Source organism: Coregonus clupeaformis, chromosome 17 (assembly GCF_020615455.1).
Source record: "Coregonus clupeaformis isolate EN_2021a chromosome 17, ASM2061545v1, whole genome shotgun sequence".
NCBI lineage: Eukaryota > Metazoa > Chordata > Actinopteri > Salmoniformes > Salmonidae > Coregonus > Coregonus clupeaformis.
Genome location: NC_059208.1, coordinates 45,441,151 through 45,468,293, shown reverse-complemented (window position 1 = coordinate 45,468,293; position 27,143 = coordinate 45,441,151). Strand labels below are relative to the sequence as shown.

The following is a 27,143-nucleotide window of genomic DNA, read 5'->3' as shown; positions in this document are numbered from 1 at the left end:
ACGGGATACACATGGTATACACCGTCCAACGAAACGCTTACTTGCAGGTTCCTTCTCGACAATGCAACAACAATAAGAAATAATAAAATATTAGAATACAAACATAAAATAAATGGCTCAGTAGAAAATAATAAAGATTTTAGCATAAGTATAATATTAACCACCTGTGTGTAATGCATTGTAAATGCATTTATGCAATTATAAACATTAAATGCTTTGTAATGAATACAAGTACATTTTTGCAAGGCAACTATAAAGAATTGATTAATGCAGAAACAGTCTGGCATCCAGGCCAGTGAGACATGGGCATACCACAATAGTACTTTTTTCACACTATTGTGCCAAGCCGAACCGTAAGTTGCTGCCTTGGATATTTTCTTTTCACATTGTCCTTTCCAGCACAGTTCCAGCAACTATGGTGGATGCTTAACCAGACCAGCACAGTGCAGCTTGGCTTGATGTGGCTAGGCTCTGTAGTATGATAAGGGTATAGGACTGAAGGGAAAGAGGAATGTTTGGAAATCTGACACCATCAACAAAGTAGATGAAGACAAAATAATACTGTTATAATTAACAAGCCTGCAGTAAGTTGGTTAGTACTGTGATAGTGCACTCACCTGTATTTTGGAGACTGAGACCAACTTTGAAAGAGAACAAAAGAAAGGAGGGGCAAAGAAAGAAAGAAAGAAAGAAAGAAAGAAAGAAAGAAAGAAAGAAAGAAAGAAAGAAAGAAAGAAAGAAAGAAAGAAAGAAAGAAAGAAAGAAAGAAAGAAAGAAAGAAAGAAAGAAAGAAAGAATACGAGAGAGAAAATGGGGGGGTAAATGTCTGCAATTTCACTGCAATGATTGTAATTAATTCAAATTGTGGTGAAGTCAAAATATCATTCACATAAACCAACCTTTTTATGCGAGTAAAGTACAAAAATTCACGACAGGCCTGATGAAAACAGCAAATGTCGGTAAACTTTCCATATGTCGACATAAAAAAAAAACTCTATACAAGGTGGGATCTTTTTGTGTCGGTAAAATGAATTATGTGAGAAATGGAGGTGGAAACGCTTTTATGCAAAATATTGATACGCTATATGGCCAAAAGTATGTGGAACCTCCTTCAAATTAGTGGATTCGGCAATTTCAGCCACACCTGTTGCTCTTATCCATAATAACCTCATCATGTAGGTAGCCTACCCGCACTGTATCTGCAAGTTGTTGGCTTGACCAGAGTGGGCACATCTGTTATTTTTTTACTAAACCATCAGTAGAATTGAAAATGCGATGGAAACCCATTTAACTTCATCATGCACAGCTTTTTATCCGCAAAAAGTCAATTTGATGGAAACACATCTCTGGTGGGGAACATGCGCATATTGTTTAAGCAGATTTTCGAATATTTGCATGAAAATCTGTTACTGTAATATGTGTAATGTTATGGCAGAAAACACAGCATTTCCAGTACATATCAGAAACACCTGCACCATTAGGCATTAAGCAATATAGGGTGAACTATCCCTTTAAGCTGTTGAACAGACCTACCAATGCCGGGGCGAAACCACTCTCTCGTAGTGGTAGGGGTTGACACACACATTGTCATATTTGAGGTCGAAGGCGTATTGGCAGAACTTGACGTGCTTTAGCTCATTCTTGTGTAGGTCTGGCCAGCGCCATAGTCGAGCGTAGATCACATGGGGGAAGCCTTTCCTCCCTGCAACCTGGAGTGAGGGGGAGGGCGGAGAGAGAGAGAGAGTTAGAGATACATGGCCCTATTCAATCAAAACTAGTATATGGGTATAAGTTAAATCTCTTAACTGGGCTAGAAATGTTTTAAAGAGGCTGTGCAGTCAAAAACGTGATTTTCCTCTTTTTTTTAAATGATATTTTATATGAGTTTGAAATAACACTCCAAATGTTATTTAGGCCTGGAATTTCAGCCTGTTCAGGTGGAATGGAGTTTTTGGCCCACATCATGAAACAGCAATCTGATCTGATTATTCTGACCAATGACCAATCATCTTTTATTTGCATATGTATCCTCCTACTTTGAAGGGGTAAATGGGGTAGACTTTAGAGTCTAGAGAATCCTATCCGCCAATCATGGTTGTGTACATAAATATATAAAAATGTGCATCAACATGCCCACACGATCAGACTGAGCATTTCAATTGCAAAAGGAGGCTCAGGGAAATAAATGTTTAATATATTTTGAGTTATTTTCATGAAATAAACACACACAGTGATTTATTAGACATACAGTGATGATTTAAAAATGAAAATAAATAGACTGTATGGGGGCTTTAAAAAATTCAATTTCTTTGTGAAGCTTGCGTTCAATTGCCCCTCCCTGTTAAACATAACAAGCTGATCTGACTGACTTAAGATGAAAACTTCAACCCTGTTACGGTCAACCCTGTTACTTTATTTGGCACTTAATAAGCACTTACTATAGTCATTTATTTATTTAACCTTTTGAAAAGTGTAGGCATCCTGATAAATAAGAACACACCCTTTTCCATTATACCTCAGCACACGGATCAAGAAGGCCGCTTTCTAATTTTGAATTGTATATCCCCTCCGGGGCAAATCTGGTGTTGTAGATAGAATTCAAGCTATATTAGATCAAATCCAGACAGGAACTATAATTTTAGCAGGTGATCTAAATCACACATTCGGCAAGTTAGACAGACATAGCAATAAAAAAGAAAATACACTTAGTGACAGAATATAGAGACTGAACAGAGCACATCTTCAAGACCCGAAATGTATTAAATACGTAAACGAAAAAATAAAGACCTTTATCAACATAAATGGAGACATAGAGGCCAGAGAAAAGCTGACCCGACATAATTTTGAATGCTTTTAAGGCGTACATTAGGGGAATGATAATCTCATACTCGGCAACAGTTAAATCTTTGTTAGAAATCAAAATTTAATAAAAATACATTACTATCTTAAAAAAAGACCATAAAAAATCTTTACACGGTAAAGAAAAAAAAACAAATTCTGAACTTAAGCAGGAATATGATCTTTTACTTTTGAAGAGAGCCAACAACTACAGGTTAAACTCAAATAAAACATACTATTTAATAGCAAATAAACCTGGTAAACACCTCGCAGCCCCCACAAAATGAATACACGCCAAATCAGTTATCATTTTAAAAGATAAGGATAAAAATGCTTTCATTAGAAACAATAACGCTATTAATATATATATTTTAAAGCTTCTTTTAAACTCTATATGAATCAGAATTAAACAACAGTTGGACTAATCCTACAGCCTTCTTTGACTCAATAACCCTGAAGCAACTATCAGCAGACAAAAAATAATCACCCAAAAATAAATATTAGACACTGTTAAAACATTTGCGCAGAGAAAAGCAGCAGGTACAGTGGGGGAAAAAAGTATTTAGTCAGCCACCAATTGTGCAAGTTCTCCCACTTAAAAAGATGAGAGAGGCCTGTAATTTTCATCATAGGTACACGTCAACTATGACAGACAAAATGAGAATTTTTATTCCAGAAAATCAAATTGTAGGATTTTTTATGAATTTATTTGCAGATTATGGTGGAAAATAAGTATTTGGTCAATAACAAAAGTTTCTCAATACTTTGTTATATACCCTTTGTTGGCAATGACACAGGTCAAACATTTTCTGTAAGTCTTCACAAGGTTTTCACACACTGTTGCTGGTATTTTGGCCCATTCCTCCATGCATATCTCCTCTAGAGCAGTGATGTTTTGGGGCTGTCGCTGGGCAACACAGACTTTCAACTACCTCCAAAGATTTTCTATGGGGTTGAGATCTGGAGACTGGCTAGGCCACTCCAGGACCTTGAAATGCTTCTTACGAAGCCACTCCTTCGTTGCCCGGGCGGTGTGTTTGGGATCATTGTCATGCTGAAAGACCCAGCCACGTTTCATCTTCAATGCCCTTGCTGATGGAAGGAGGTTTTCACTCAAAATCTCACGATACATGGCCCGATTCATTCTTTCCTTTACACGGATCAGTCGTCCTGGTCCCTTTGCAGAAAAACAGCCCCAAAGCATGATTTTCCCACCCCCATGCTTCACAGTAGATATGGTGTTCTTTGGATGCAACTCAGCATTCTTTGTCCTCCAAACACGACGAGTTGAGTTTTTACCAAAAAGTTATATTTTGGTTTCATCTGACCATATGACATTCTCCGAATCCTCTTATGGATCATCCAAATGCACTCTAGCAAACTTCAGATGGGCCTGGACATGTACTGGCTTAAGCAGGGGGACACGTCTGGCACTGCAGGATTTGAGTCCCTGGCGGCGTAGTTTGTTACTGATGGTAGGCTTTGTTACTTTGGTCCCAGCTCTCTGCAGGTCATTCACTAGGTCCCCCCATGTGGTTCTGGGATTTTTGCTCACCGTTCTTGTGATCTTGAGATCTTGCGTGGAGCCCCAAATCGAGGGAGATTATCAGTGGTCTTGTATGTCTTCCATTTCGTAATAATTGCTCCCACAGTTGATTTCTTCAAACCAAGCTGCTTACCTATTGCAGATTCAGTCTTCCCAGCCTGGTGCAGGTCTACAATTTTGTTTCTGGTGTCCTTTGACAGCTCTTTGGTCTTGGCCATAGTGGAGTTTGGAGTGTGACTGTTTGAGGTTGTGGACAGGTGTCTTTTATACTGATAACAAGTTCAAACAGGTGCCATTAATAGAGGTAACGAGTTGAGGACAGAGGAGGCTCTTAAAGAATAAGTTACAGGTCTGTGAGAGCCAGAAATCTTGCTTGTTTGTAGGTGACCAAATACTTATTTTCCACCATAATTTGCAAATAAATTCATTAAAAATCCTACAATGTGATTTTCTGGAAAAAAATTTTTCTCAATTTGTCTGTCATAGTTGACGTGTACCTATGATGAAAATTACAGGCCTCTCTCATCTTTTTAAGTTGGAGAACTTGCACAATTGGTGGCTGACTAAATACCTTTTTTCCCCACTGTATGGACAGCTTTTCCATATAATTGTATTTGACATTCTGGGACAAAGTAGTGCCCCTATTTAGTCAAATGACAACACATATCACTCAATTCAGTGCCTCCGAGTTCCATGTATCAAACAGTTATTTCAGTTATATTAAAACCAGGAAAATCTGGAGAGCCTTCTGCAGATTACAGACCCATACATTTAATAAATTGTGACAATAAAATAATAACAAAACTTGTAAGCAACAGAATGGCAAAAGTCTTATCAGACTTGATACATATTAATCATACAGGGTTTATTAAAAAAAGACACAAACAAATATAAGAACATGTTTCAGTATAATACAATACGCTAAAAAACAAGATGTAGATTTATCAATAATGGCTGTTGATGCCAAAAAGGCTTTGGAAGCCTTCAACTTTCCAGCTGAAATAATACATGTCATGAAAATATTACATAAATATCCTAAAGCAAAAATATACAAAAATAATACATTATCTGATGAATCTGCTTTAGAAAGGGGCACAAGAAAGAGATGTCCCCTCTACCCTCTCCTGTTTGCACTGGCAATTGATCCGCTTGCAGAAACATTTTGACAGTACCCAAGCGTAAAAGGTATCAGTATTGGTAAACATTATGTGATGTCACGAGAGGCTGTGTCCTGGAGGGACGTTACATCCCCCTGAGGTGGCTGCAAACCCAGACAGCTATGGCTCCATCTGCTGGTATGGTCGGGAACTCCAACCCTCTGTGGCCAATCTTCCCACGCAGCTGAAACCAATCAGGGGCTGATGGGCTGGAGAGGTTTGGAAGGGAAGAGACACGGTCTGGAGTGTGGGCGCTGGGAAGAAGAGAATTGTGTTATAATTTCGTTAGTTGCCGAAGACCTTGAATAAAATCCTTGTTTTGGTTGAACCTGGACTCCTTGCACTACTTGGGCAACCCCGCTGGAAGCGGTAGCCTCTCGTGGCATCACAGATGGTGGAGAATACAGGCACGCTCAAGCGTTAATAGTGCATGTCAGAGGAGGATACCGAAGGTTTGATCACCCAGTTTTCCAAGTTGGCCGTAGGCTCCCCGCCGACTGAAATGGAGGACATATTGAAAGCCCTTGTTGCTGGCCAGCAAGCCCAGATGCAAGCAAACGTGGCTCTCTTGGAGGAGCAAAAGAAAGCCAACCTTCTGAAGGCAGAGGAATTGCAGTTGCAGAGACAGAGGGTGGTCCAAAATACCCGCCCAATAAAGGCAAGTGACTTTATATCTAAGATGGGAGCTACCGATGACATTGAGGCATACCTGCATGCATTTGAGGCCACGGCCACTAGGGAAGCCTGGCCCAAGCAACAGTGGGTTGGTCTGTTAGCCCCCTTTCTAACCGGGAAGCGCTGAATGCTGTCCGGGATCTGGGCCCTGACCAGGTTACTGACTATGATGCCCTGAAGTCTGAGATCCTCAGCAGATATGGACTCACAAAATTTGGTATGGCCCAGCGCTTTCACAGTTGGACCTTCCAACCAGACCAACCTCCTCGGGCGCAGATGCATGAACTTGTCCGAATCGCAAGGAAATGGCTGGATCCGCAGAGGAATACAGCAGCGGCGGTGGTGGAGGCCGTTGTGGTGGATCGTTACCTACGCGCCCTGCCTTATGAGGCAAAACGGTTCATCAGTCAACAGGCCTTGACCACGGCTGATCTGACCGTGGAAGCTGTGGAAAAGTACCAGGCCACAGCGGAGATACTGAATGCTTCCCGGAAAGACCCCAGGAGTGCGGCCCCACCACAAATGGGAAGGACCCGTCCAAAGGACCCCAAGGTCTCGAACCCAGCCACGTCAGGACTTATCCCGGCTCCAGGGGGAGCCAGAAACCAGGCGGGTCCAAGAAGAGTACACCAGGAGGGGGAAACTCGACAGTGTTACCGGTGTGGGGAGATGGGACATATCTCCTGGCAGTGTGGGAAACCAGCCGATGAACCTATGCCCACTGCGGAGTCCTCCAGCTCAGCACCCACACACCGTGTTGCCTCGCTCTTGGGAGTCGTAGATGGCGGCCCAGATCGACCCCCCCACCTGCCCGGTAACTGTGAATCACCATGATGTGGAGGCCTTACTGGATTCTGGTAGCCGGGCCACCCTGGTGCGTAAGGATTTGGTGGGCCCAACGTGTCTGACCCCGGGGAAAGTCCTCCCAGTTTCCTGTGTCCATGGGGACACCAGAGAATACCCCATTACTGAACTTACAATGACCAGCACACGGGGAACCATACACACGACGGCGGGGGTGGTTGATTCCCTCCCCGTCCCTGTCCTAATTGGACGAGACTGCCCAGCCTTTTACCCACTCTGGAGAGAGTCTCAGGAGAGGATAACCCGAGTACCTCGGAAACGGAGAGGCAAGTCTCATCCTGGGAAGGCTCCGGTGCAATCCTCCGAGTTACTCACTCCCGCCCGGGCTCTGATAGGGATGGCAGGTGCCCAGACCGACACCGAGACTGGTCCGGATACGGGAGAAGAGAACGCAGCCCAGGAAAGTGCTCCGTTCTCCAGTGAAGAAGACGTCCCAGGCACCCAAGAGCTTCCCCCTCTCACAGGCCAGTATGGTACGGCTCAATTACAAGATCCTACTCTTGCAAATGCCTTAAGAAATGTGCAGGTATTAGAAGGTGTAGTGTTAGGTGATAAGACAACCCCTACTTACCCCCATTTCGCAGTAAACCGGGGGTTAGTATATCAGATAGTCAAGAAAAATGAGGAAGTGCATGAACAGCTCCTCGTGCCACAGCCCTATCGGGCCACAGTACTCAACCTAGCCCACACACACCCGCTAGGGGCCCACTTGGGGGTAGAGAAGACTAAGGAAAGAATCATGCAACGTTTCTTTTGGCCAGGAGTACACAAAGAGATAGAGAACTACTGCCGTAGTTGCCCTGAGTGTCAGCAGGTTGCGCCAAAGCCCACATATAGAAACCCGCTCATTCCCTTGCCCATTATCGAAACTCCGTTTGAGAGGATTGGATTAGACATAGTCGGGCCCTTACCGAAAAGTGCCAGGGGACATCAATACATTCTGGTCATTCTGGACTATGCGTCCCGGTACCCGGAGGCCATTCCGCTGAGGAAGGCTACATCCAGACAAATCGCCAAGGAGCTGTTCCGTCTCTCAACTAGTCTGGGAATCCCAAAAGAGATATTGACGGACCAAGGGACTCCATTCATGTCCAGGGTGATGAAAGAACTCTGTGCTTTACTGAAAATCAAACAGCTGAGAACCTCGGTCTACCACCCCCAGACAGATGGCCTAGTCGAACGTTTTAACAAAACACTAAAATCCATGCTGCGGAAAGCGGTAGGGGAAGATGGGCGCAACTGGGATCAGCTGTTACCATACATATTATTTGCGGTGAGAGAGGTACCTCAGTCTTCTACTGGTTTTTCACCCTTTGAGCTCTTGCTTTCCTACAGACCCAGAGGACTGCTCGACATCGCCAAGGAGGCCTGGGAGGAGCAGCCATGCCAACAGCGGACACTGATCGACCATGTAGGGGCTATGAGGGGAGAGAATGAAGGCCATCTATCCCATGATGCGGGAACACATGGAGGCCAGTCAGCGGCAACAGCAAGCCTCCTACAACAGATCTGCTCAGCCCAGGGAGTTTAAGCCGGGGGACAGAGTGCTGGTCCTGGTGCCAACCGTTGAGTGCAAATTCCTGGCAACCTGGCAAGGACCATATGAGGTCATTGAACGCATGGGAGAAGTAAACTACAAGGTGAGGCAACCAGATAAAAGGAAAACTGAGCAGATTTATCATGTTAACCTTTTAAAGAAGTGGCACGCCAGAGAGGCGCTGTTTAGCTCTCTACCCCCCACAGAGACCCAGGAACCGGCGCGAGAAGAGGTTCAGCTGGGTCCAAATCTGTCCCCACATCAACGACAGATGGCCCTGGAACTCGTGGAGCAGAACCAGGATGTCTTCTCCTCCCTTCCCGGTCACACAGAGGTGGTCCAACATGAGATCCGCACCATGCCTGACCGAACGGTAAACCAGCGCCCGTACCGCGTGCCAGAGGCTCGTAAAGTGGTTATACAGAAGGAGGTAAGGAAGATGCGGGAGTTGGGAGTAATCGAAGAGTCCCACAGTGCCTGGGCAAGTCCCATAGTACTAGTTCCCAAGCCAGACGGTTCAGTACGATTTTGTAATGACTATCGAAAGTTGAATGAAGTGTCTGAATTTGATGCATACCCAATGCCTCGTGTCGATGATTTAATAGACTCCTTGGGGCATGCTCGTTTCATAACCACTCTTGATCTCACAAAAGGCTACTGGCAGGTGCCCCTTGACCCCGGCGTCTAAGGAGAAGACAGCCTTTGCCACCCCGGAGGGGCTCTACCAGTATACCCGACTTCCGTTTGGTCTCCACGGGGCACCTGCCACGTTCCAACGCCTGATGGATCGAGTCCTTGCGCCCCACAAGAGTGCCGCAGCGGCTTATTTGGATGATGTGGTTATACAAAGTCAGGATTGGGCCAGCCACCTACCCCGGGTACAAGCGGTGCTGGATTCGCTCAGGGAAGCAGGGCTCACGGCAAACCCGAAGAAGTGCAAGGTGGCCTTCAGTGAGACAAACTACCTGGGGTACACCATTGGGCGGGGTTGGTCAAACCACAGGAAGCCAAACTGCGGGCCATACAGGACTGGCCGCAGCCCATCAACAAGAAGCAAGTAAGGTCATTTTTGGGCCTCGCTGGCTACTATAGACGCTTTATTGCAGATTTTGCTACCATAGCGGCACCATTGACGGAGCTGACGACCAAACGCCACTCACGAATGGTGAAGTGGAACCCTGCGGCGGAGGCGGCTTTCCGCAACCTGAAGCGAGCACTCTGCTCCAGTCCGATCCTGGTGGCACCAGACTTCAAGAAGGAATTCATTGTCCAAGCGGATGCTTCGGAGGTGGGTCTGGGTGCTGTCCTCGCCCAGGCACATGACGGGGAAGAACATCCCATTCTCTACCTAAGCAGGAAGTTACTTCCAAGAGAGAAGAACTATTCAACGGTGGAGAAGGAATGTCTGGCTGTAGTCTGGGCCCTGGAGTCCCTTCGGTTCTATCTCCTGGGCCGACGTTTCATGGTGGTATCTGATCACGCCCCTCTGCAGTGGATGGCCAAGAACAAGGAATCAAACAGTAGAGTAACCAGATGGTTTTTGAGCTTGCAACCGTTTAACTTTTCGGTTGTCCACAGGGCTGGCAAGCACCACGGAAATGCGGACGCCCTCTCCCGGCGTGATGCCTTCTTCACTGCCTTTACCCCGACGAGGACGTCGGTCCCGAGGAGGGGGATGTGTGATGTCACGAGAGGCTGTGTCCTGGAGGGACGTTACATCCCCCTGAGGTGGCTGCAAACCCAGACAGCTATGGCTCCATCTGCTGGTATGGTCGGGAACTCCAACCCTCTGTGGCCAATCTTCCCACGCAGCTGAAACCAATCAGGGGCTGATGGGCTGGAGAGGTTTGGAAGGGAAGAGACACGGTCTGGAGTGTGGGCGCTGGGAAGAAGAGAATTGTGTTATAATTTCGTTAGTTGCCGAAGACCTTGAATAAAATCCTTGTTTTGGTTGAACCTGGACTCCTTGCACTACTTGGGCAACCCCGCTGGAAGCGGTAGCCTCTCGTGGCATCACAATTAATATAAACTAAACTTATTTGCAGACAATCTCCTGATATACCTGACTAATATTGAAAACTCAATGCCCCTAAAATACTCTAAAATCTAAGAATATAAAATTGACATGGAAAAACCGGAAATAATGGCAATAGGAAAAAGACAATGAATAACTCATGATCTACAGCAATCCTTCAAGTGGACCACAAAAAAGATAAATAATAATAATAATATGCCATTTAGCAGGCGCTTTTATCCAAAGCGACTTACAGTCATGCATGCATACATTTTTTGTGTATGGGTGGTCCCGGGGATCGAACCCACTACTTTGGCGTTACAAGCGCCGTGCTCTACCAGCTGAGCTACAGATATTAAATACTTTGGTTGCTTAATAAGTCACAACAAAACCAAAAATATACAAAGATTATTTTATCCCATTACTCAACAACTTGAAAGCAGATCTAATTAAATGGAACAATCTTCCCATGAATCTTACAGGTATAATAAACATATTTAGAATGGCATGTCTCCCAAAGTTTCTATAGTAAAAAATGTATACTCGGTCATAACAGACTTTATATGGGGAAATAAAACTCATTGAATAAAAAGGAAATTTTAACATCTCCCTAAGTCTGATGGTGGTTTTAACTTTAAAGACTTGGAATAGTATAAACTCGCCACCCAAGGCTTTTACTTGCGCCATATTGTTAAATGCACTAAAGAGGAACAATGGATACATATTGAAGATGCACATCCCCAGAATATTTTCACGTGTCTATTTTCAAAAGATAAAGTTAAGAACATTAACAACTTCATAGTTAACAACACTATAACAATATGGAAGAAAATGAAATGTATTCTACAAGAACTAATAACCCTCCTTAAAAACACACCCCTATGGAACAATCCTTGGATAGCTTTTCAGAATTCAGCAATAAATTGGCCCACATGGAAAAGTCAAGTCAAGTCAAATAAATGTATTTCCATGAAATAATTAAAAAGCCATTTTGGACTGACCAATGTAGACATTTTCAAATACATGCAACTTCAAAGTTTTATATCACAAAATGTTGATCTGAAATCTTTTGGACATCAGAGCAATGTTGAGGGAATCCTATTTGAGTCAGAAAAGGATATTCATATGATAGGGAAGATATACAAAACCTTGCAGGGAGCATATCCAACTGACAATCTCTTAGAAAAAAATATAAACTACTGGAACCAAGAATTAAAAAGAACAGATATTGGCACAAGATGGAGGGAGTTTTGGAACATAACTAACGGAATTACAATTAACAAAAATGTGTGCTTAATCCAGTATAAACTAATGTATAGAATTTATTATACAAGAGACAAAATGCATAAATTATACAGCACAACGGCAGAGTCATGTCTTAAGTGTAAATTTAACAATGACTCAATAATTCATGCCTTCTGGGAGTGTTATAAAGTCCAAAAGTTATGGGCGGAAGTCCAAAAGTTATGGGCGGAGTTAGAAAGTTGGTTGTCAGAAGTTTTACAATGTACATTTTAATCCGTCTATCCGCATATTTCAAGACATGGCATATGAGGGTACGGTGAGATACCCAGTGAGTTGGACCATATTTTTCTCGTCAATCATTGAAAGAAACGTTTACTTAAAAACAGGAAATTAAGTGATCCTCCATCGTTGGGATGGTGGAAGAATCAAATGCATTATTGTTAGAATATTGAAAGGGTGTGGGCGACAGAGAAGGGCAGAGTGGTGCAGTTTTAGGCCATGTGCCATAGAGTCTTGCAGGCGCTGAAGATGGATGCGGTGGGAACATGTGGGTCTGGGCAGGTGTGATGTCGTTGATGTTTGTGTGCGTCTGTCTGTTGACTGCGTATGTTTATTTTGTTAGAAAAATTACATAAATTGTTATAAATAAATACAATTCGAAAAAAAGATATGTGAAAACGTTTTTATGAAGTTGAACATGTGCTCTTTAAGACAGAATGTTAAAATTAGGTGAAATATATACAGTGGGGGAAAAAAGTATTTAGTCAGCCACCAATTGTGCAAGTTCTCCCACTTAAAAAGATGAGAGAGGCCTGTAATTTTCATCATAGGTACACGTCAACTATGACAGACAAAATGAGGAAAAAAAATCCAGAAAATCACATTGTAGGATTTTTAATGAATTTATTTGCAAATTATGGTGGAAAATAAGTATTTGGTCAATAACAAAAGTTTCTCAATACTTTGTTATATACCCTTTGTTGGCAATGACACAGGTCAAATGTTTTCTGTAAGTCTTCACAAGGTTTTCACACACTGTTGCTGGTATTTTGGCCCATTCCTCCATGCAGATCTCCTCTAGAGCAGTGATGTTTTGGGGCTGTCGCTGGGCAACACGGACTTTCAACTCCCTCCAAAGATTTTCTATGGGGTTGAGATCTGGAGACTGGCTAGACCACTCCAGGACCTTGAAATGCTTCTTACGAAGCCACTCCTTCGTTGCCCGGGCGGTGTGTTTGGGATCATTGTCATGCTGAAAGACCCAGCCACGTTTCATCTTCAATGCCCTTGCTGATGGAAGGAGGTTTTCACTCAAAATCTCACGATACATGGCCCCATTCATTCTTTCCTTTACACAGATCAGCCGTCCTGGTCCCTTTGCAGAAAAACAGCCCCAAAGCATGATGTTTCCACCCCCATGCTTCACAGTAAGTATGGTGTTCTTTGGATGCAACTCAGCATTCTTTGTCCTCCAAACACGACGAGTTGAGTTTTTCATCTGACCATATGACAATCTCCCAATCCTCTTCTGGATTATCCAAATGCACTCTAGCAAACTTCAGATGGGCCTGGACATGTACTGGCTTAAGCAGGGGGACACGTCTGGCACTGCAGGATTTTGAGTCCCTGGCGGCGTAGTGTGTTACTGATGTTAGGCTTTGTTACTTTGGTCCCAGCTCTCTGCAGGTCATTCACTAGGTCCCCCCGTGTGGTTCTGGGATTTTTGCTCACCGTTCTTGTGATCATTTTGACCCCACGGGGTGAGATCTTGCGTGGAGCCCCAGATCGAGGGAGATTATCAGTGGTCTTGTATGTCTTCCATTTCCTAATAATTGCTCCCACAGTTGATTTCTTCAAACCAAGCTGCTTACCTATTGCAGATTCAGTCTTCCCAGCCTGGTGCAGGTCTATAATTTTGTTTCTGGTGTCCTTTGACAGCTCTTTGGTCTTGGCCATAGTGGAGTTTGGAGTGTGACTGTTTGAGGTTGTGGACAGGTGTCTTTTATACTGATAACAAGTTCAAACAGGTGCCATTAATACAGGTAACGAGTGGAGGACAGAGGAGCCTCTTAAAGAAGAAGTTACAGGTCTGTGAGAGCCAGAAATCTTGCTTGTTTGTAGGTGACCAAATACTTATTTTCCACCATAATTTGCAAATAAATTCATTAAAAATCCTACAATGTGATTTTCTGGAGAAAAAAATCTCAATTTGTCTGTCATAGTTGACATGTACCTATGATGAAAATTACAGGCCTCTCTCATCTTTTTAAGTGGGAGAACATACACAATTGGTGGCTGACTAAATACTTTTTTCCCCCACTGTATATATATCTATATATATTTTTTTTTTACAAAAGTACACTACCTAAAAGGCACTCTATTGGTGGAATGACCCAACTGTTAAAAATAAATATATTCCTGTACAATATGACAGCATGTTTTAATCAATAGGCAATGTGGTTATATTTCATATTGTTTAACACTGAAAATAAATATGATTAAATATTAAACGGATGTGAAAATATACTGTCTGTCATGCAGATTGAAGCAAATATGGAACCTCATGATAATCTTTCATGAGGTTTCTATGGAAGAGGAACAGAGACATTAGAGACACAAGAGACTTTAGCCTCAGTTTATACAGGCTTGGGCTAAAGTCAGGGATCAAATGATAGGGGTTACTAGGGATGCTGGTGTAGCGGACATGAGGCCGACTTATGGTCTTGTGATGAGGTAACCCTGCCTGGGACTTCAAAATAAGTGTCACCCTCACCCTTGGTCTAACGGTCAAGTCATTGGTTTCTCCTGTAGGATACCTTTTTTCCTTTAGTTTATTTAGCAAATATTTTATTTTGGGTTCAATGGCACCCAATTGTGGGATAGTCTCTTGTGGAGGAGGTGGTCTAAGGGAGGTGAATGTAGCGGACATGAGTCGGACACATGGTCTCATAATGAGGCAGCCCTGCCTGCGACTTCAAAATCAGTGTCACACTTGGTCTAACGGTCAAGACATTGGTTTCTCCCTTGGGATACCTGGGTTCAGATCCCGCCCGTGACACTGGCTTCTCCCATTACAAATCAGGGCACCCTCATAAACCTTGAAAATATGAACATATAAATTGTTTATGTAGAGAACTTTTCAGGGCACCTCCAAGAGTCAATGTATAATTCGCACCCTGTACCAAGTCTCATGTAGTGTGTGATGATGTCACTTTTGCTCTGCTACTACAGCTGCTGGGGTCAATACTGTTCTGACTGTACCTGGAGCATTCTGGAAACAGCAGGGGAAAGGGTGTGTGTGTGGCAGGGAGGTTAATTATGTGTAAATGGAGGGGGTTGAGTTTGTACAGTATTTAATGTGTGTGTGTGTGTTTGTGTGTGCCTGCGTGCGTGTGTTCATGCATGTGTGTGTGTGTGTGTGTGTGTGTGTGTGTGTGTGTGTGTGTGTGTGTGTGTGTGTGTGTGTGTGACAGAGAAAGAGAGAGACAAAGAGAGAGACAGAGAACGGGAGAGAGGGTGACAGAAAGACAGGATATGGATCTACATGTGACTTTGAGCAAAGTCCTTAGACATTTGAAGCCTGATCTAGTCTACAGCTATGTCTCTACAGCTCCCCCTCTCTCTCCCTATTTCGCTCTCTCTCGCTCTCTCCCTCCCCCTCTTGTTGGGGAGAAGGTCACAGAAGGTGAGACATGATGTCTTCACTCAGCAGTTAGGATTTATTCTGCCAGGGCGTATTGAATTAACTACCTCTCTCTAGTTCTACCGTGGGCGCGCACACACACACACATACACACAGTATCAACAAACACACACTCTCAAAACAGACGGCCTCAGATTAGCCCCGGCCCCTTTCCTGTGTCTCAGACAAAACAACTTGCACAGCCCCTCCAGCCCTCCTCTCCCTCCCTATCTTTCTCCCTCTCTTCAGGGGGAGGGTGGGGGTTCTATGGGGAACTCCCTACAGCGTTCTCTCTCTTGACATGCAAATATTGACTGTGTGCTTCTCTGTTGACAGTACATATGGTACTGGCCACCATAACTCAGGCTTCAATGTACCCACAAGTTTCTGATTTATTTTTTAGCTAAAGCTGTTAGCAACTTTGTAGCATTAGCATCACCAATAACCAAACAGCCTCAACCACCATTGGTGATAGGATTCTCTTTAGCAATACTGAGGTGTTAGCTGCTATTAGCAAGTATCCCTTTGTCTCACTACTATAGCACCAGCCACATTAGCTAAACCTGGCTGTTAGCTAGCACTTTTAGTGTTTACTGTAAGTAGTGAGACTTCCAGCTGTCAGTAACTCTATAGCGTTAGCCTCATTGAGTACAGTCAGCTGCCTAGTAACTTTGCAGCATTAGCCACCATTAGCAAGGCTTAAGTAACTGAAATCTCATAGCATCCGCATAAATTAGCAACTCCTCATTTGACTATTGCTATGTAACATTAGCCAACACTGTTTACAGGCATAGTCTATGAAAGAGTTTAGCATTTATCTGTATCTAGGAAAATATATATAAGTTTCCATGTAGCCTATCGTCATAAAAATCATTCAGAAATGTCAATGTCTTTCAACACAATATCTCCGACATGTTTGACAGCAAGTGCTTGACAGAAACCTGGGCCTAACTCGGCAAGGAAAAACTCCCTACAGTAGGTAGGAAGAAACCTTGAGAGATTTCACAGTAGGCTACATATGACCATGTGGCATGACATACATAAATTGTCTATTTATGTATTGCTCAGTTTACTAAACTCAAGTTAAATAATCGCCTCGTCATATCGCACATTGTTGACGAAAAGTTTCAAATAAAATCAGAATGCAAGATTATAATGAGTTTTATGGTATTTTTTGCATTTTGCACAATGCTTTTGCACTATGAAAAATTGCACTTTCTCTGTGATATTACATTTACATTTTAGTCATTTAGCAGATGTTCTTATCCAGAGCGACTTACAGCATCAATAGGCCTGTACTGTGTACTACTTACATGTCTCTATGTGTGCTATAGGTGACCCATCTGCAGGTGTCAATATAGTGCCTTTAGAAAGTATTCATACCCCTTGACTTATTCCATGATTTGTTGTGTTACAGCCTGATTTCAAAACAGATTAAATTGATTTTGTTTCTCACCCATCTACATACAATACCCCATAATGACAAAGTGAAAACATGTTTTTAGAAATGTTTGCACATTAATAATTAAATTAGGGCTGGGCGATATGGACAAAATATCATATCACGATATTTTTCACATGTTTGACGGTAAAAGTTCTAAATATGCTTTCTGAGTAGTTCATGACCCCTAGGGTAACAACACATAAATTATAAGTGATTTCCTGCCACGAACTCCTGTCACGAACCTTTGGGGAAAACGCAAATTGGAACTTTCTCGTTCTCAACACATGTGGCTGGATGCCACTCGGACTTGATGGATGTATCCCCGCCTTGTCATCTGTCCCTATCCGAATGGCCTGTGCTACCTGGAATCTGCCTGCCAAGGAAGTCGTCTCCATCTGCTTTTCCTCCTCCATCTTGTAGTAGAGTAGACAGAGAACAGCAAGAGGATTGTTCCAATCAGCGCTGGTCCCATGTCACAAGTCGTGAGACCGAAGGCAGCGGCATTCTGCTAAGTGGACTGGAGTGTCTGCGAGAGGTCCGGAGCAGATTGTTATGAGGAATAGCTTTGCAGCCCTGGTGCCTGATCTACATGCACCTTCATCGCTGGGACTGCCTGTGTCTGCGACGGCTGAGCTGACTCCAACTACGCGGACTCCAGCAGCGGCTTCGTCATCAAGTTCTGCTCCTTTCCGTCTCTCTGGATCTGACGGGGCATTGCCTGCCATGGGAGGTCTGGACCTATCGCCGGGAGCTGCGGGTGTATGCTATCCTGCTTCTCGTGGGCCCGTGAAAGGTTCCATGAATTGTGTGAGGTGTAGGAATGGCCGGATTTCTCCATCCCCTTCTCCAGCCGTTGTATTGGGCAGTTCAATGGTGAGAAATGTCTCAGTACCTGGAGCAAAAACTGAGTGCAGGACATCAATAAGCTGCTCCCAAACATTTTAAACCTGCAGCAAGAAATTGAGTCTATCATAGTTCATGTGGGATTCAATGACATTATGAATGGGTCTCTGCTTGACACCAACAAACTCCCCATAATATCTGGCCCTGTGCCCTCCTAAATCGTGGCATTGAACGTTTCAGAATACTTTTAGCCCTCCATAACTGGCTACATGACTACTGCAACTCTGTGGGTGTAACATTTATTCACAATTTCGATACCTTCTGGAAACAAAGCTAGTTTTATAAGGAGGAAGGGATCCACCCAAATAATTTGAGTTCCTGGATCATTTCACAGCATTATAAGGCTGAGTTGAGACAATGACTTATCAATGACCCAAGCCCAGCTCAGTTAATCCCTACCATTGTGTTGCTGAGTTGTCATAATGCTTCAGCAAATGTACATTATACCAGGGGCGTTGGAAGACATAATGTAAGTAACCTAATTTATGTCCCTCTAACTGCCCTGAATGCCTCTGCTGATCCTACAGCTATTGTATGCATTAATCATGTGCCTATGAACCAGAGTTATACTGTTAGCACTGAGGCGGTGTGCCCTAGTAGGAAGTCCACTGGGTGCAGCGCACCCTGCACTAACATAAATAACATGAGCATGTCTACTTCTGCTAAGCTTCCCAGTAAACAATGAAAACAATCAAGCATCCCAGAAACAGGCTCAGAACAGGGAAGCACGGCTGGCCCTTAAATGTACACGGAGAGCTAACATTAATAATATGCATGTAAATCTCTCATGGCTCAAAGTCGAGGAGAGATTGACTTCATCACTACTTGTTTTTGTAAGTGTTTTTGTAAGTGTTGACATGCTGAATGCACTGAGGTGTCTGTTTAAACTACTAGCACACAGCTCGGACACCCATGCATACCCCACAAGACATGCCACCAAAGGTCTCTTCACAATCCCCAAGTCAAGAACAGACTATGGGAGGCGCACAGTACTACATAGAGCCATGGCTACATGGAACTCTATTCCACATCAGGTAACTGATGCAAGCAGTAGAAACAGATAAAAACCTTATGGAGCAGCGGGGAACGTGAAGAGACACAGGCACAGACACACATACACATGATAAGACACGCACTCTACAGACACGTACACATGGATTTTGTATTATAGATATGTGATAGTAGAGTAGTGGCCTGAGGGAACACACTTAATGTGTTGTGAAAAGTGTTATGAAATGTAATGCCATGTAATATTTTTAATTGTATATAACTGCCTTAATATTACTGGACCCCAGGAAGAGTAGCTGCTGCCTTAATAAATACAAATACAAAATGGGGCTTTCTCCATTTATACTGTTGAATTTTCAGCATTTTCATCAATTTCTGCATTTCCTGCAATTTTATTATATTTTCCATACTGTGCCACACAGCATGATGTGGGCAAGAAAATCTAGGCCTAGTTAATTGGTGAACTGTTGGAATCATAGAAATATAATGATTAATCTAATTCTATAGTTGGAATATAGTGGGCAGAACCTTGAATACATTGTTGTTAGACATGTTAATGAATGAATAAGTCAGTGAGGAATTATTGACAGGGTAGGGACCAAAGTGTTGGTCAGTGTTTCCAGTTGACCCTAATTAGATGTTTTCCTACTTCATGTAGCTAGCTAGCTAGCCAACATATTCATGCTTCGCCTATTCCTCTCTGATAAGATACCGTTGTACAAACATGCTTATCTAGGCCTACACCAGCACTCGTACCAGGCAGTATTAGCTAACTAGCTATGTTTGCTTTGACTCTTAGTACATTTAGCAAGCTAGCTAGCCAGCTAGCTAGCGATTAGCATTAGTGGCTAACACAAATTATTTTAGCAACACCTTGCTAAGAAAAGACAAACTAGCAAACAGTAGTTTGCAGACGGTAAGATACACAAACTAATAGTGTACAGTAATTATAGAACGCTTGTGGAAAGCAGCATGTCACCAACATTGTTGCATCCATCTGACCATGAAGAGTAAACGGCAAGAAAGTGCTCGTGACTACGTGGTCAAGCAACTGATCTCTCCTTGAGTGACAGGGAGCAGGGCTTGGTGTGGTTAGCGGCACGCAGCAGCGGGAGGTGAAGGAGAGCGATGACTCAGGTAGAAAATTGAGTAAACTATCAAATTGGACATTACACATGTCGGAGTTGCGCATCACATTTAACAAACCAAACACTGAAATACCGTTATAAAACATAAAGTAAAAACTCAAACCGGTCCGTGCATCAATACCGGTATATAGTAAAATACGGTATACCACCCAGCCCTAAATGAAATACAGAAATATCTCATTTACATACAGTGGGGAAAAAAAGTATTTAGTCAGCCACCAATTGTGCAAGTTCTCCCATTTAAAAAGATGAGTGAGCAAAAATCCCAGAACCACACGGGGGGACCTAGTGAATGACCTGCAGAGAGCTGGGACCAAAGTAACAAAGCCTAACATCAGTAACACACTACGCCGCCAGGGACTCAAATCGTGCAGTGCCAGACGTGTCCCCCTGCTTAAGCCAGTACATATTGGGAGAATGTCATATGGTCAGATGAAACCAAAATAGAACTTTTTGGTAAAAACTCAACTCGTCGTGTTTGGAGGACAAAGGATGCTGAGTTGCATCCAAAGAACACCATACCTACTGTGAAGCATGGGGGTGGAAACATCATGCTTTGGGGCTGTTTTCCTGCAAAGGGACCAGGACGACTGATCCGTGTAAAGGAAAGAATGAATGGGGCCATGTATCGTGAGATTTTGAGTGAAAACCTCCTTCCATCAGCAAGGGCATTGAAGATGAAACGTGGCTGGGTCTTTCAGCATGACAATGATCCCAAACACACCGCCCGAGCAACGAAGGAGTGGCTTCGTAAGAAGCATTTCAAGGTCCTGGAGTGGCCTAGCCAGTCTCCAGATCTCAACCCCATAGAAAATCTTTGGAGGGGAGTTGAAAGTCTGTGTTGCCCAGTGACAGCCCCAAAACATCACTGCTCTAGAGGAGATCTGCATGGAGGAATGGGCCAAAATACCAGCAACAGTGTGTGAAAACCTTGTGAAGACTTACAGAAAACGTTTGACCTGTGTCATTGCCAACAAAGGGTATATAACAAAGTATTGAGAAACTTTTGTTATTGACCAAATACTTATTTTCCACCATAATTTGCAAATAAATTCATAAAAAATCCTACAATGTGATTTTCTGGATTTCTTTTCTCATTTTGTTTGTCATAGTTGACGTGTACCTATGATGAAAATTACAGGCCTCTCTCATCTTTTTAAGTGGGAGAACTTGCACAATTGGTGGCTGACTAAATACTTTTTTCCCCCACTGTAAGTATTCACACGCATGAGTCAATACTTTGTAGAAGCACCTTTGGCAGCGTTTACAGCTGTGAGTCTTTATGGGTACGTCTCTAAGAGCTTTCCACACCTGGATTGTGCAACATTTTCCCATTATTCTTATCAAAATTCTTCAAGCGCTGTCAAATTAGTTGTTGATCATTGCTTGACAACCATTTTCAAGTCTTGCCATAGATTTTCAAGTAGATTTAAGTCAAAACTGTAACTCAGCCAATCAGGAACATTCACTGTCTTCTTGGTAAGCAACTCCAGTGTAGATTTGGCCTTGTGCTGAAAGGTGAATTCATCTCCCAGTGTCTGGTGGAAAGCAGACTGAACCAGATTTTCCTCTCGGATTTTGCCTGTACTTAGCTCCAATTCAGTTTTTTTTTATCCTGAAAAACTCCCCAGTCCATAACGATTACAGGCATACCCATAATATGATGCAGCAACCACTATGCTTGAAAATATGGAGAGTGGTACTCAGTTGATCCATCAACAGTTTTCTCCTATCACAGCCATTAAACTCTGTAACTGTTTTAAAGTCACCATTCTCCTCATGGTTAAATTCCTGAGCGGTTTCCTTTCTCTCCAACAACTGAGTTAGGAAGGACACCTGTATCTTTGTAGTGACTGGGTGTATTGATACACCATCCAGAGTGTAATTAATAACTTCACCATGCTCAAAGGGATATTCAATGTCTGCTTCCCCCCAATCTACCAATAGGTGCCCTTCTTTGCGAGGCGTTTGTAAAACCGTCCTGGTCTTTGCGGTTGAATCTGTGTTTGAAATTCACTGCTCAACTGAGTGACTTTACAGATAATTGTATGTGTGGGGTATAGAGATGAGGTAGTAAAAAAAATACAATTATCCTGAACTTATTTAGGCTTGCCATAACAAAGGGGTTGAAAACTTATTGACTCAAGACATTTCAGATTTTCAGCTTTTAATAATAAAATATTATTAAAATGTAGTAACAGTGTAATAACAACATGAGCACTACGTTATCATCCACTTATAGGCCTAAATGTATAACATGTTGAAGTTACATTTAATGTGCACATGATATACTGTATCTTTAGGCCCTAGTAGTGAAGTTATTATAACATAACCGTATGGCCTACACTACAGAGTAGTGAGCATTCTGACATTCTGACATTTCCTCATAAAACAGCTGATGTTGCCAATAACATTTCCTATCCAGCAATGCTCACAATACATAGGTCCCTTTTTTTTACATTAAGGGGTATTGTGTGTAGGCCAGTGACAAAATATCTCAATTTAACCCATTTTAAATTCAGGCTTTAACACAGCAAAATGTGGAAAAAGTCAAGGGGTGTGAATACTTTCTAAAGGCAATGAATGTGTACATGAATGAATACACAATTGAATACACAATATATTATTTATACTATAGACTTTGCACAATGCTTTTGCACTATGAAAATGTCTATAGTCTATAGTATAAATTGTATATTGTGTATTCATTCATGTACACTGAGTGTACAAAACACGCTCTTTCCATGACATAGACTGACCAGGTGAATCCAGGTGAAAGCTATGATCCCTTTTGATGTCACCTGTTAAATCCACATCAATCAGTGTAGATGAAGGAGACAATTGAGACATGGATTGTGTATGTGTGCCATTCAGAGGATGAATGGGCAAGAGAAAATATTTAAGTGCCTTTGAACAGGATATGGTAGGTAGTAGGTGCCAGGCGCACCAGTTTGAGTGTGTCAAGAACTGCAGCGCTGCTGGGTTTTTCACGCTCAACAGTTTCCCTTGTGTATCAAGAATGGTCCACCACCCAAAGGACATCCAGCCAACTTGACACAACTGTGGGAAGCATTGGAGTCAACATAGGCCCGCATCCCTGTGGAATGCTTTCGACACCTTGTAGTCCATGCCCCAACGAATTGAGGCTGTTCTGAGGTCATAAGGGGGTACAACTCAATATGAGGAAGTCCCTCTCTTTTTACTACTGTATGACCCACCTGCAGGCGTCCGTCCAGGGTCCTCTGGATGGTGACACACTTGCTGGGGTGCACTCCATTGGTGGTGATGGCAGTGATGAGCGAGTCCAGCTCATCCTTCTTCTCCTTCAGCTTCTTCACCAGGCTCTCGATGGCGCGCTTGGCGAAGCCCTCATTCTCGCCGCCCTGCCGATGGCACATGAGGCTGTGCACGATGCTCAGGCAGGCGTCATTGCTGCTGGGGGCGTTTACCGACATGATGCTGCCGAGGGAGGGAGGATGGAGAGGTCAGTGGTTGGCATAATGATAACCCTTATCATATGTTATAACGTTTGTCATAAAGGTTCAGGTGCATGCAAAATGACACTGTCTTGTCACTTGACATTCAGTTGTTATGCAATGTTAATGACAACATTGTGATACTGTTATGGCATACAATTCAAAATAGTTTCCTACATAAGGACTTAATAACTCATTCATAACCCATACATTCTGCATTCATGAGCACAGACATGAGTGCACACCATTAGCGCATACAGACACACACACAAAAGGGAGGGAAGTTGTGTATCAAGGCTTGTGCTTTTAGTTGTTACGACGTGTGTGTGTGTGTGTGTGTGTGTGTGTGTGTGTGTGTGTGTGTGTGTGTGTGTGTGTGTGTGTGTGTGTGTGTGTGTGTGTGTGTGTGTATGTAAAATGTTATTTACTGGCATTGTTACTCAGCTGATAACCCTCAGTATCAACAAATTAATTTAAGCGTTCCAACTGGCTTCCCTCTATCTCCACTCTAGAAAGAGTCCCAGGGCTGCATTCAATAAAATGTGCTTCTTCAATGTTGATGTTGATGCAGTATCTTTGCTTACAAGCTGCTGCCCCTGCTCGGGTTGCCATTGCCAACCCTCCCGGCTGGTCTCCACCGGAGTCTCCAGGAATTGGCCTTTATCTTGGGGTATAAAGCTATTCTGGAAGATTATAGTAATGTAAATGACTGAGATGTGGAAAATGTTGAAAGGCTTCCTATGAATACACTCTTCATAATGCATTATAATTAAGCAATAATGCACGAGGGGGTGTGGTATATGGCCAATATACCACGGCTAAGGGCTGTTATTATGCACGACGCAACGCAGAGTGCCTGGATACAGCCCTTAGCCGTGGTATATTGGCCATGTACCACAAACCCCCGAGGTGCCTTATTGCTATTATAAACTGGTTACCAAATATTTATTTTTTCATACCCATGGTATACGGTCTGATATACCACGACTGTCAGCCAATCAGCATTCAGGGCTCGAACCACCCAGTTTGTAATCACATTAATAATATCTTATGAGCCATGGATAGTGCAGTCTTATGCACAATATGCGTGCTAACAATTCTAATCTCCCAGAATGAGCTTGATCCAATTTGGCAACCCTGGCCTAGCCGGGAGGCATCTACCTGTGAGGGGAATCTACCTGGTACTTTAAAGTAGCCTGCCCTTAACCATTCTACAGTTTCATTTGGAAAGGGGGAAAACATGTTTATGTGCTACTAGTGCAATGTGAATTTTATTCAATTGCGCCCCCCATACTAACTAACCAACATACCTCAACTACCAGGGTCGAGTTCAGGAGGCACGAAGTAAAAAAACGCCTCAAAACTGAGTGAAACAGATAGGTACTATCTACTTGATCTTATGTAAGCTCATTTCTGAACTGTTAGGTCAATAACGCCCAAATGTCACTATTAGGAAATCCATAGCAAAACTGCAGCCTTGCTCTGTTTGTCTGTCTGTTAATACGAGCCAGAGCTAAGATAATTCTGCCATGACAGAGCTATTATAACCTGTTGCATCTACGTGGCTAATCTGACTGGAAGTGACTCTATGTTCTCCCTCCTCTCATTATTTTAATATCTGTCAGTTTGGAAACATGCTCACACAACAACATGGCTTCAAGCTGTGGGAGAAAGTCTCAGGCTACCAGTGTGTGTGTCCTCTGATGAAGGAAATTCATTGACACAGCTTCTTCAACATTGAACATCCACAAAAAGACATACTCAGTCACTATAACGTGCGTCACATCACAAAATAGCCAGTCCTATTCATATCGAGCGATGTGTGTCTTCGTTATTCACGATATACTGTATAGGCCAGGCCTACTGAGTTGGTGTTGTAGTAAAAAGCTTTTCTAGAGCAGGATAGCATTGCTTTGATAGTCGTTCTTTTTTAAGCAGTCATAGAGAATGGTGCATGTCACCATCAAAAAGCCAGGTGTGTCTGTCCTCTTACACTGAACCAATCTGAGAAGTATCTAGGGGCAGGGGTTAGGGGGTTATATTAGACTAGGCCAGTGTTACTGTGAGGTCATTCCTCCAATAGAGATGGAGGGTGATATTATGAAAAGAGAGGATTTGGGGGCTCTGAGCAAAGGGGATAAGTCTCAGTTGATGAGAAAGCTAGGATGGTTTACAGTAGGTCTAAGGCAGTGGTCACTTTCTGAGTCAAAATGCAAGCTGAGATCTACCGTTCAGATGTTTTTTTTAATATTACTTAAAAAACGTAAGCCTATGCAACATTAACCTAGCAAAAACAGTACTGTAGCAATGAGGTTTGTGCAGTAAACTATAGGCCCAATACATTACCACCGCATATTGACTTTGCTTGAATTGCCCTGCCAATGCATTGTTGTTCTGACCATTGTTTTAAACATATTTCAAAATTTGAGGTTGGCTATATGATCACACCTTGTGAGGCACATCTGAGTGAGCATACATTTAAGTATGTTTCTGACCTGAAGGTGCCTGCATCTGATGGTCAGTGTCAGCGGAGGGAGAGCAGCAGACTGAGGGTCCACCTCTCAACGTCCTTCTGCTCTCCCTTTCCTCCGCTGACACTGACCAAAAAGGGATACATTCTTCCAGCTAATGGCGAAACTCGAGTCGCACCGGATAATTTCTGCCTCATGCACAAATTCAGATTGTTACTCCTATGAACAGAGAAAGTGAAATATTTCTCGATATTAAAAAGAACCAAGCCACTAATAATAACGCAAACATATCGATACACTTTCCTACTCAATTATTACATCTGCAGTGCTGGTTGTAGCGCGAGTGGGAAGAACACACATTTTATGGCTTATAAAAGTGTTGAATAAAAAGTGTTGACAGTGCTGCATAAGAACTTATTTAAAGCGAACTTACTCATAAAAACAGCAGCTCTTTGCTGTATTCGTTGACGGTCTCGCTCTAGTCATAGTTGTAAAAGTTTTGAAATCTCACAGTATAAACTCTATAGTGCGCTTGATTTGCTCTTTGGGCCCGCAGGGAAGGCAGAGTTTGTACCTTCAGACACATGAAATGGTTCCAAATGGGAACATTTCTCCGAGCTGGTGCACCTACGGCCAACAGCATGAAAGGCTTTATCGTTGTTTTTTAAAGAGAAATATTTGGCAATCGACTACGAATGCCTTGGAGATCGACCAGTTCGGTTGGTGACCACTGGTCTAAGGATTGTTGATCAACCTGTCGTCAGATCGACTACAAACCAAGCTTAAGAAAGGCTCTAAATCATAAAGCAAAATTCAAGTATTCAGAAGTGAATCCATGCAACAGGTGACCAACAATAAAGGCAGTCTGAGAAAAGAATAATAGCATTCTGCCACTATTTCTGTAGGCCTAAAGTACCCTCTTAGGGCTGCCCCATTTAGAAGGTAAAATATTATTAAAATGTAATAACAGTGTAATAACAACATGAGCACTACGTTATCATCCACTTATTGGCCTAAATGTATAACATGTTGAAGTTACATTTAATGTGCACATGATATACTGTATCTTTAGGCCCTAGTAGTGAACCTATTATAACACAACAGTATGGCCTACACTACATAGTCTGCTGTTATG

The 27,143-nt window shown here is 42.9% G+C and overlaps 1 pseudogene; it reads right to left on the bottom strand.

Moving 5' to 3' along the window:
* Positions 1 to 27,143, bottom strand: part of LOC121586909 — a 36,780-nt pseudogene that overhangs the window by 8,501 nt on the left and 1,136 nt on the right.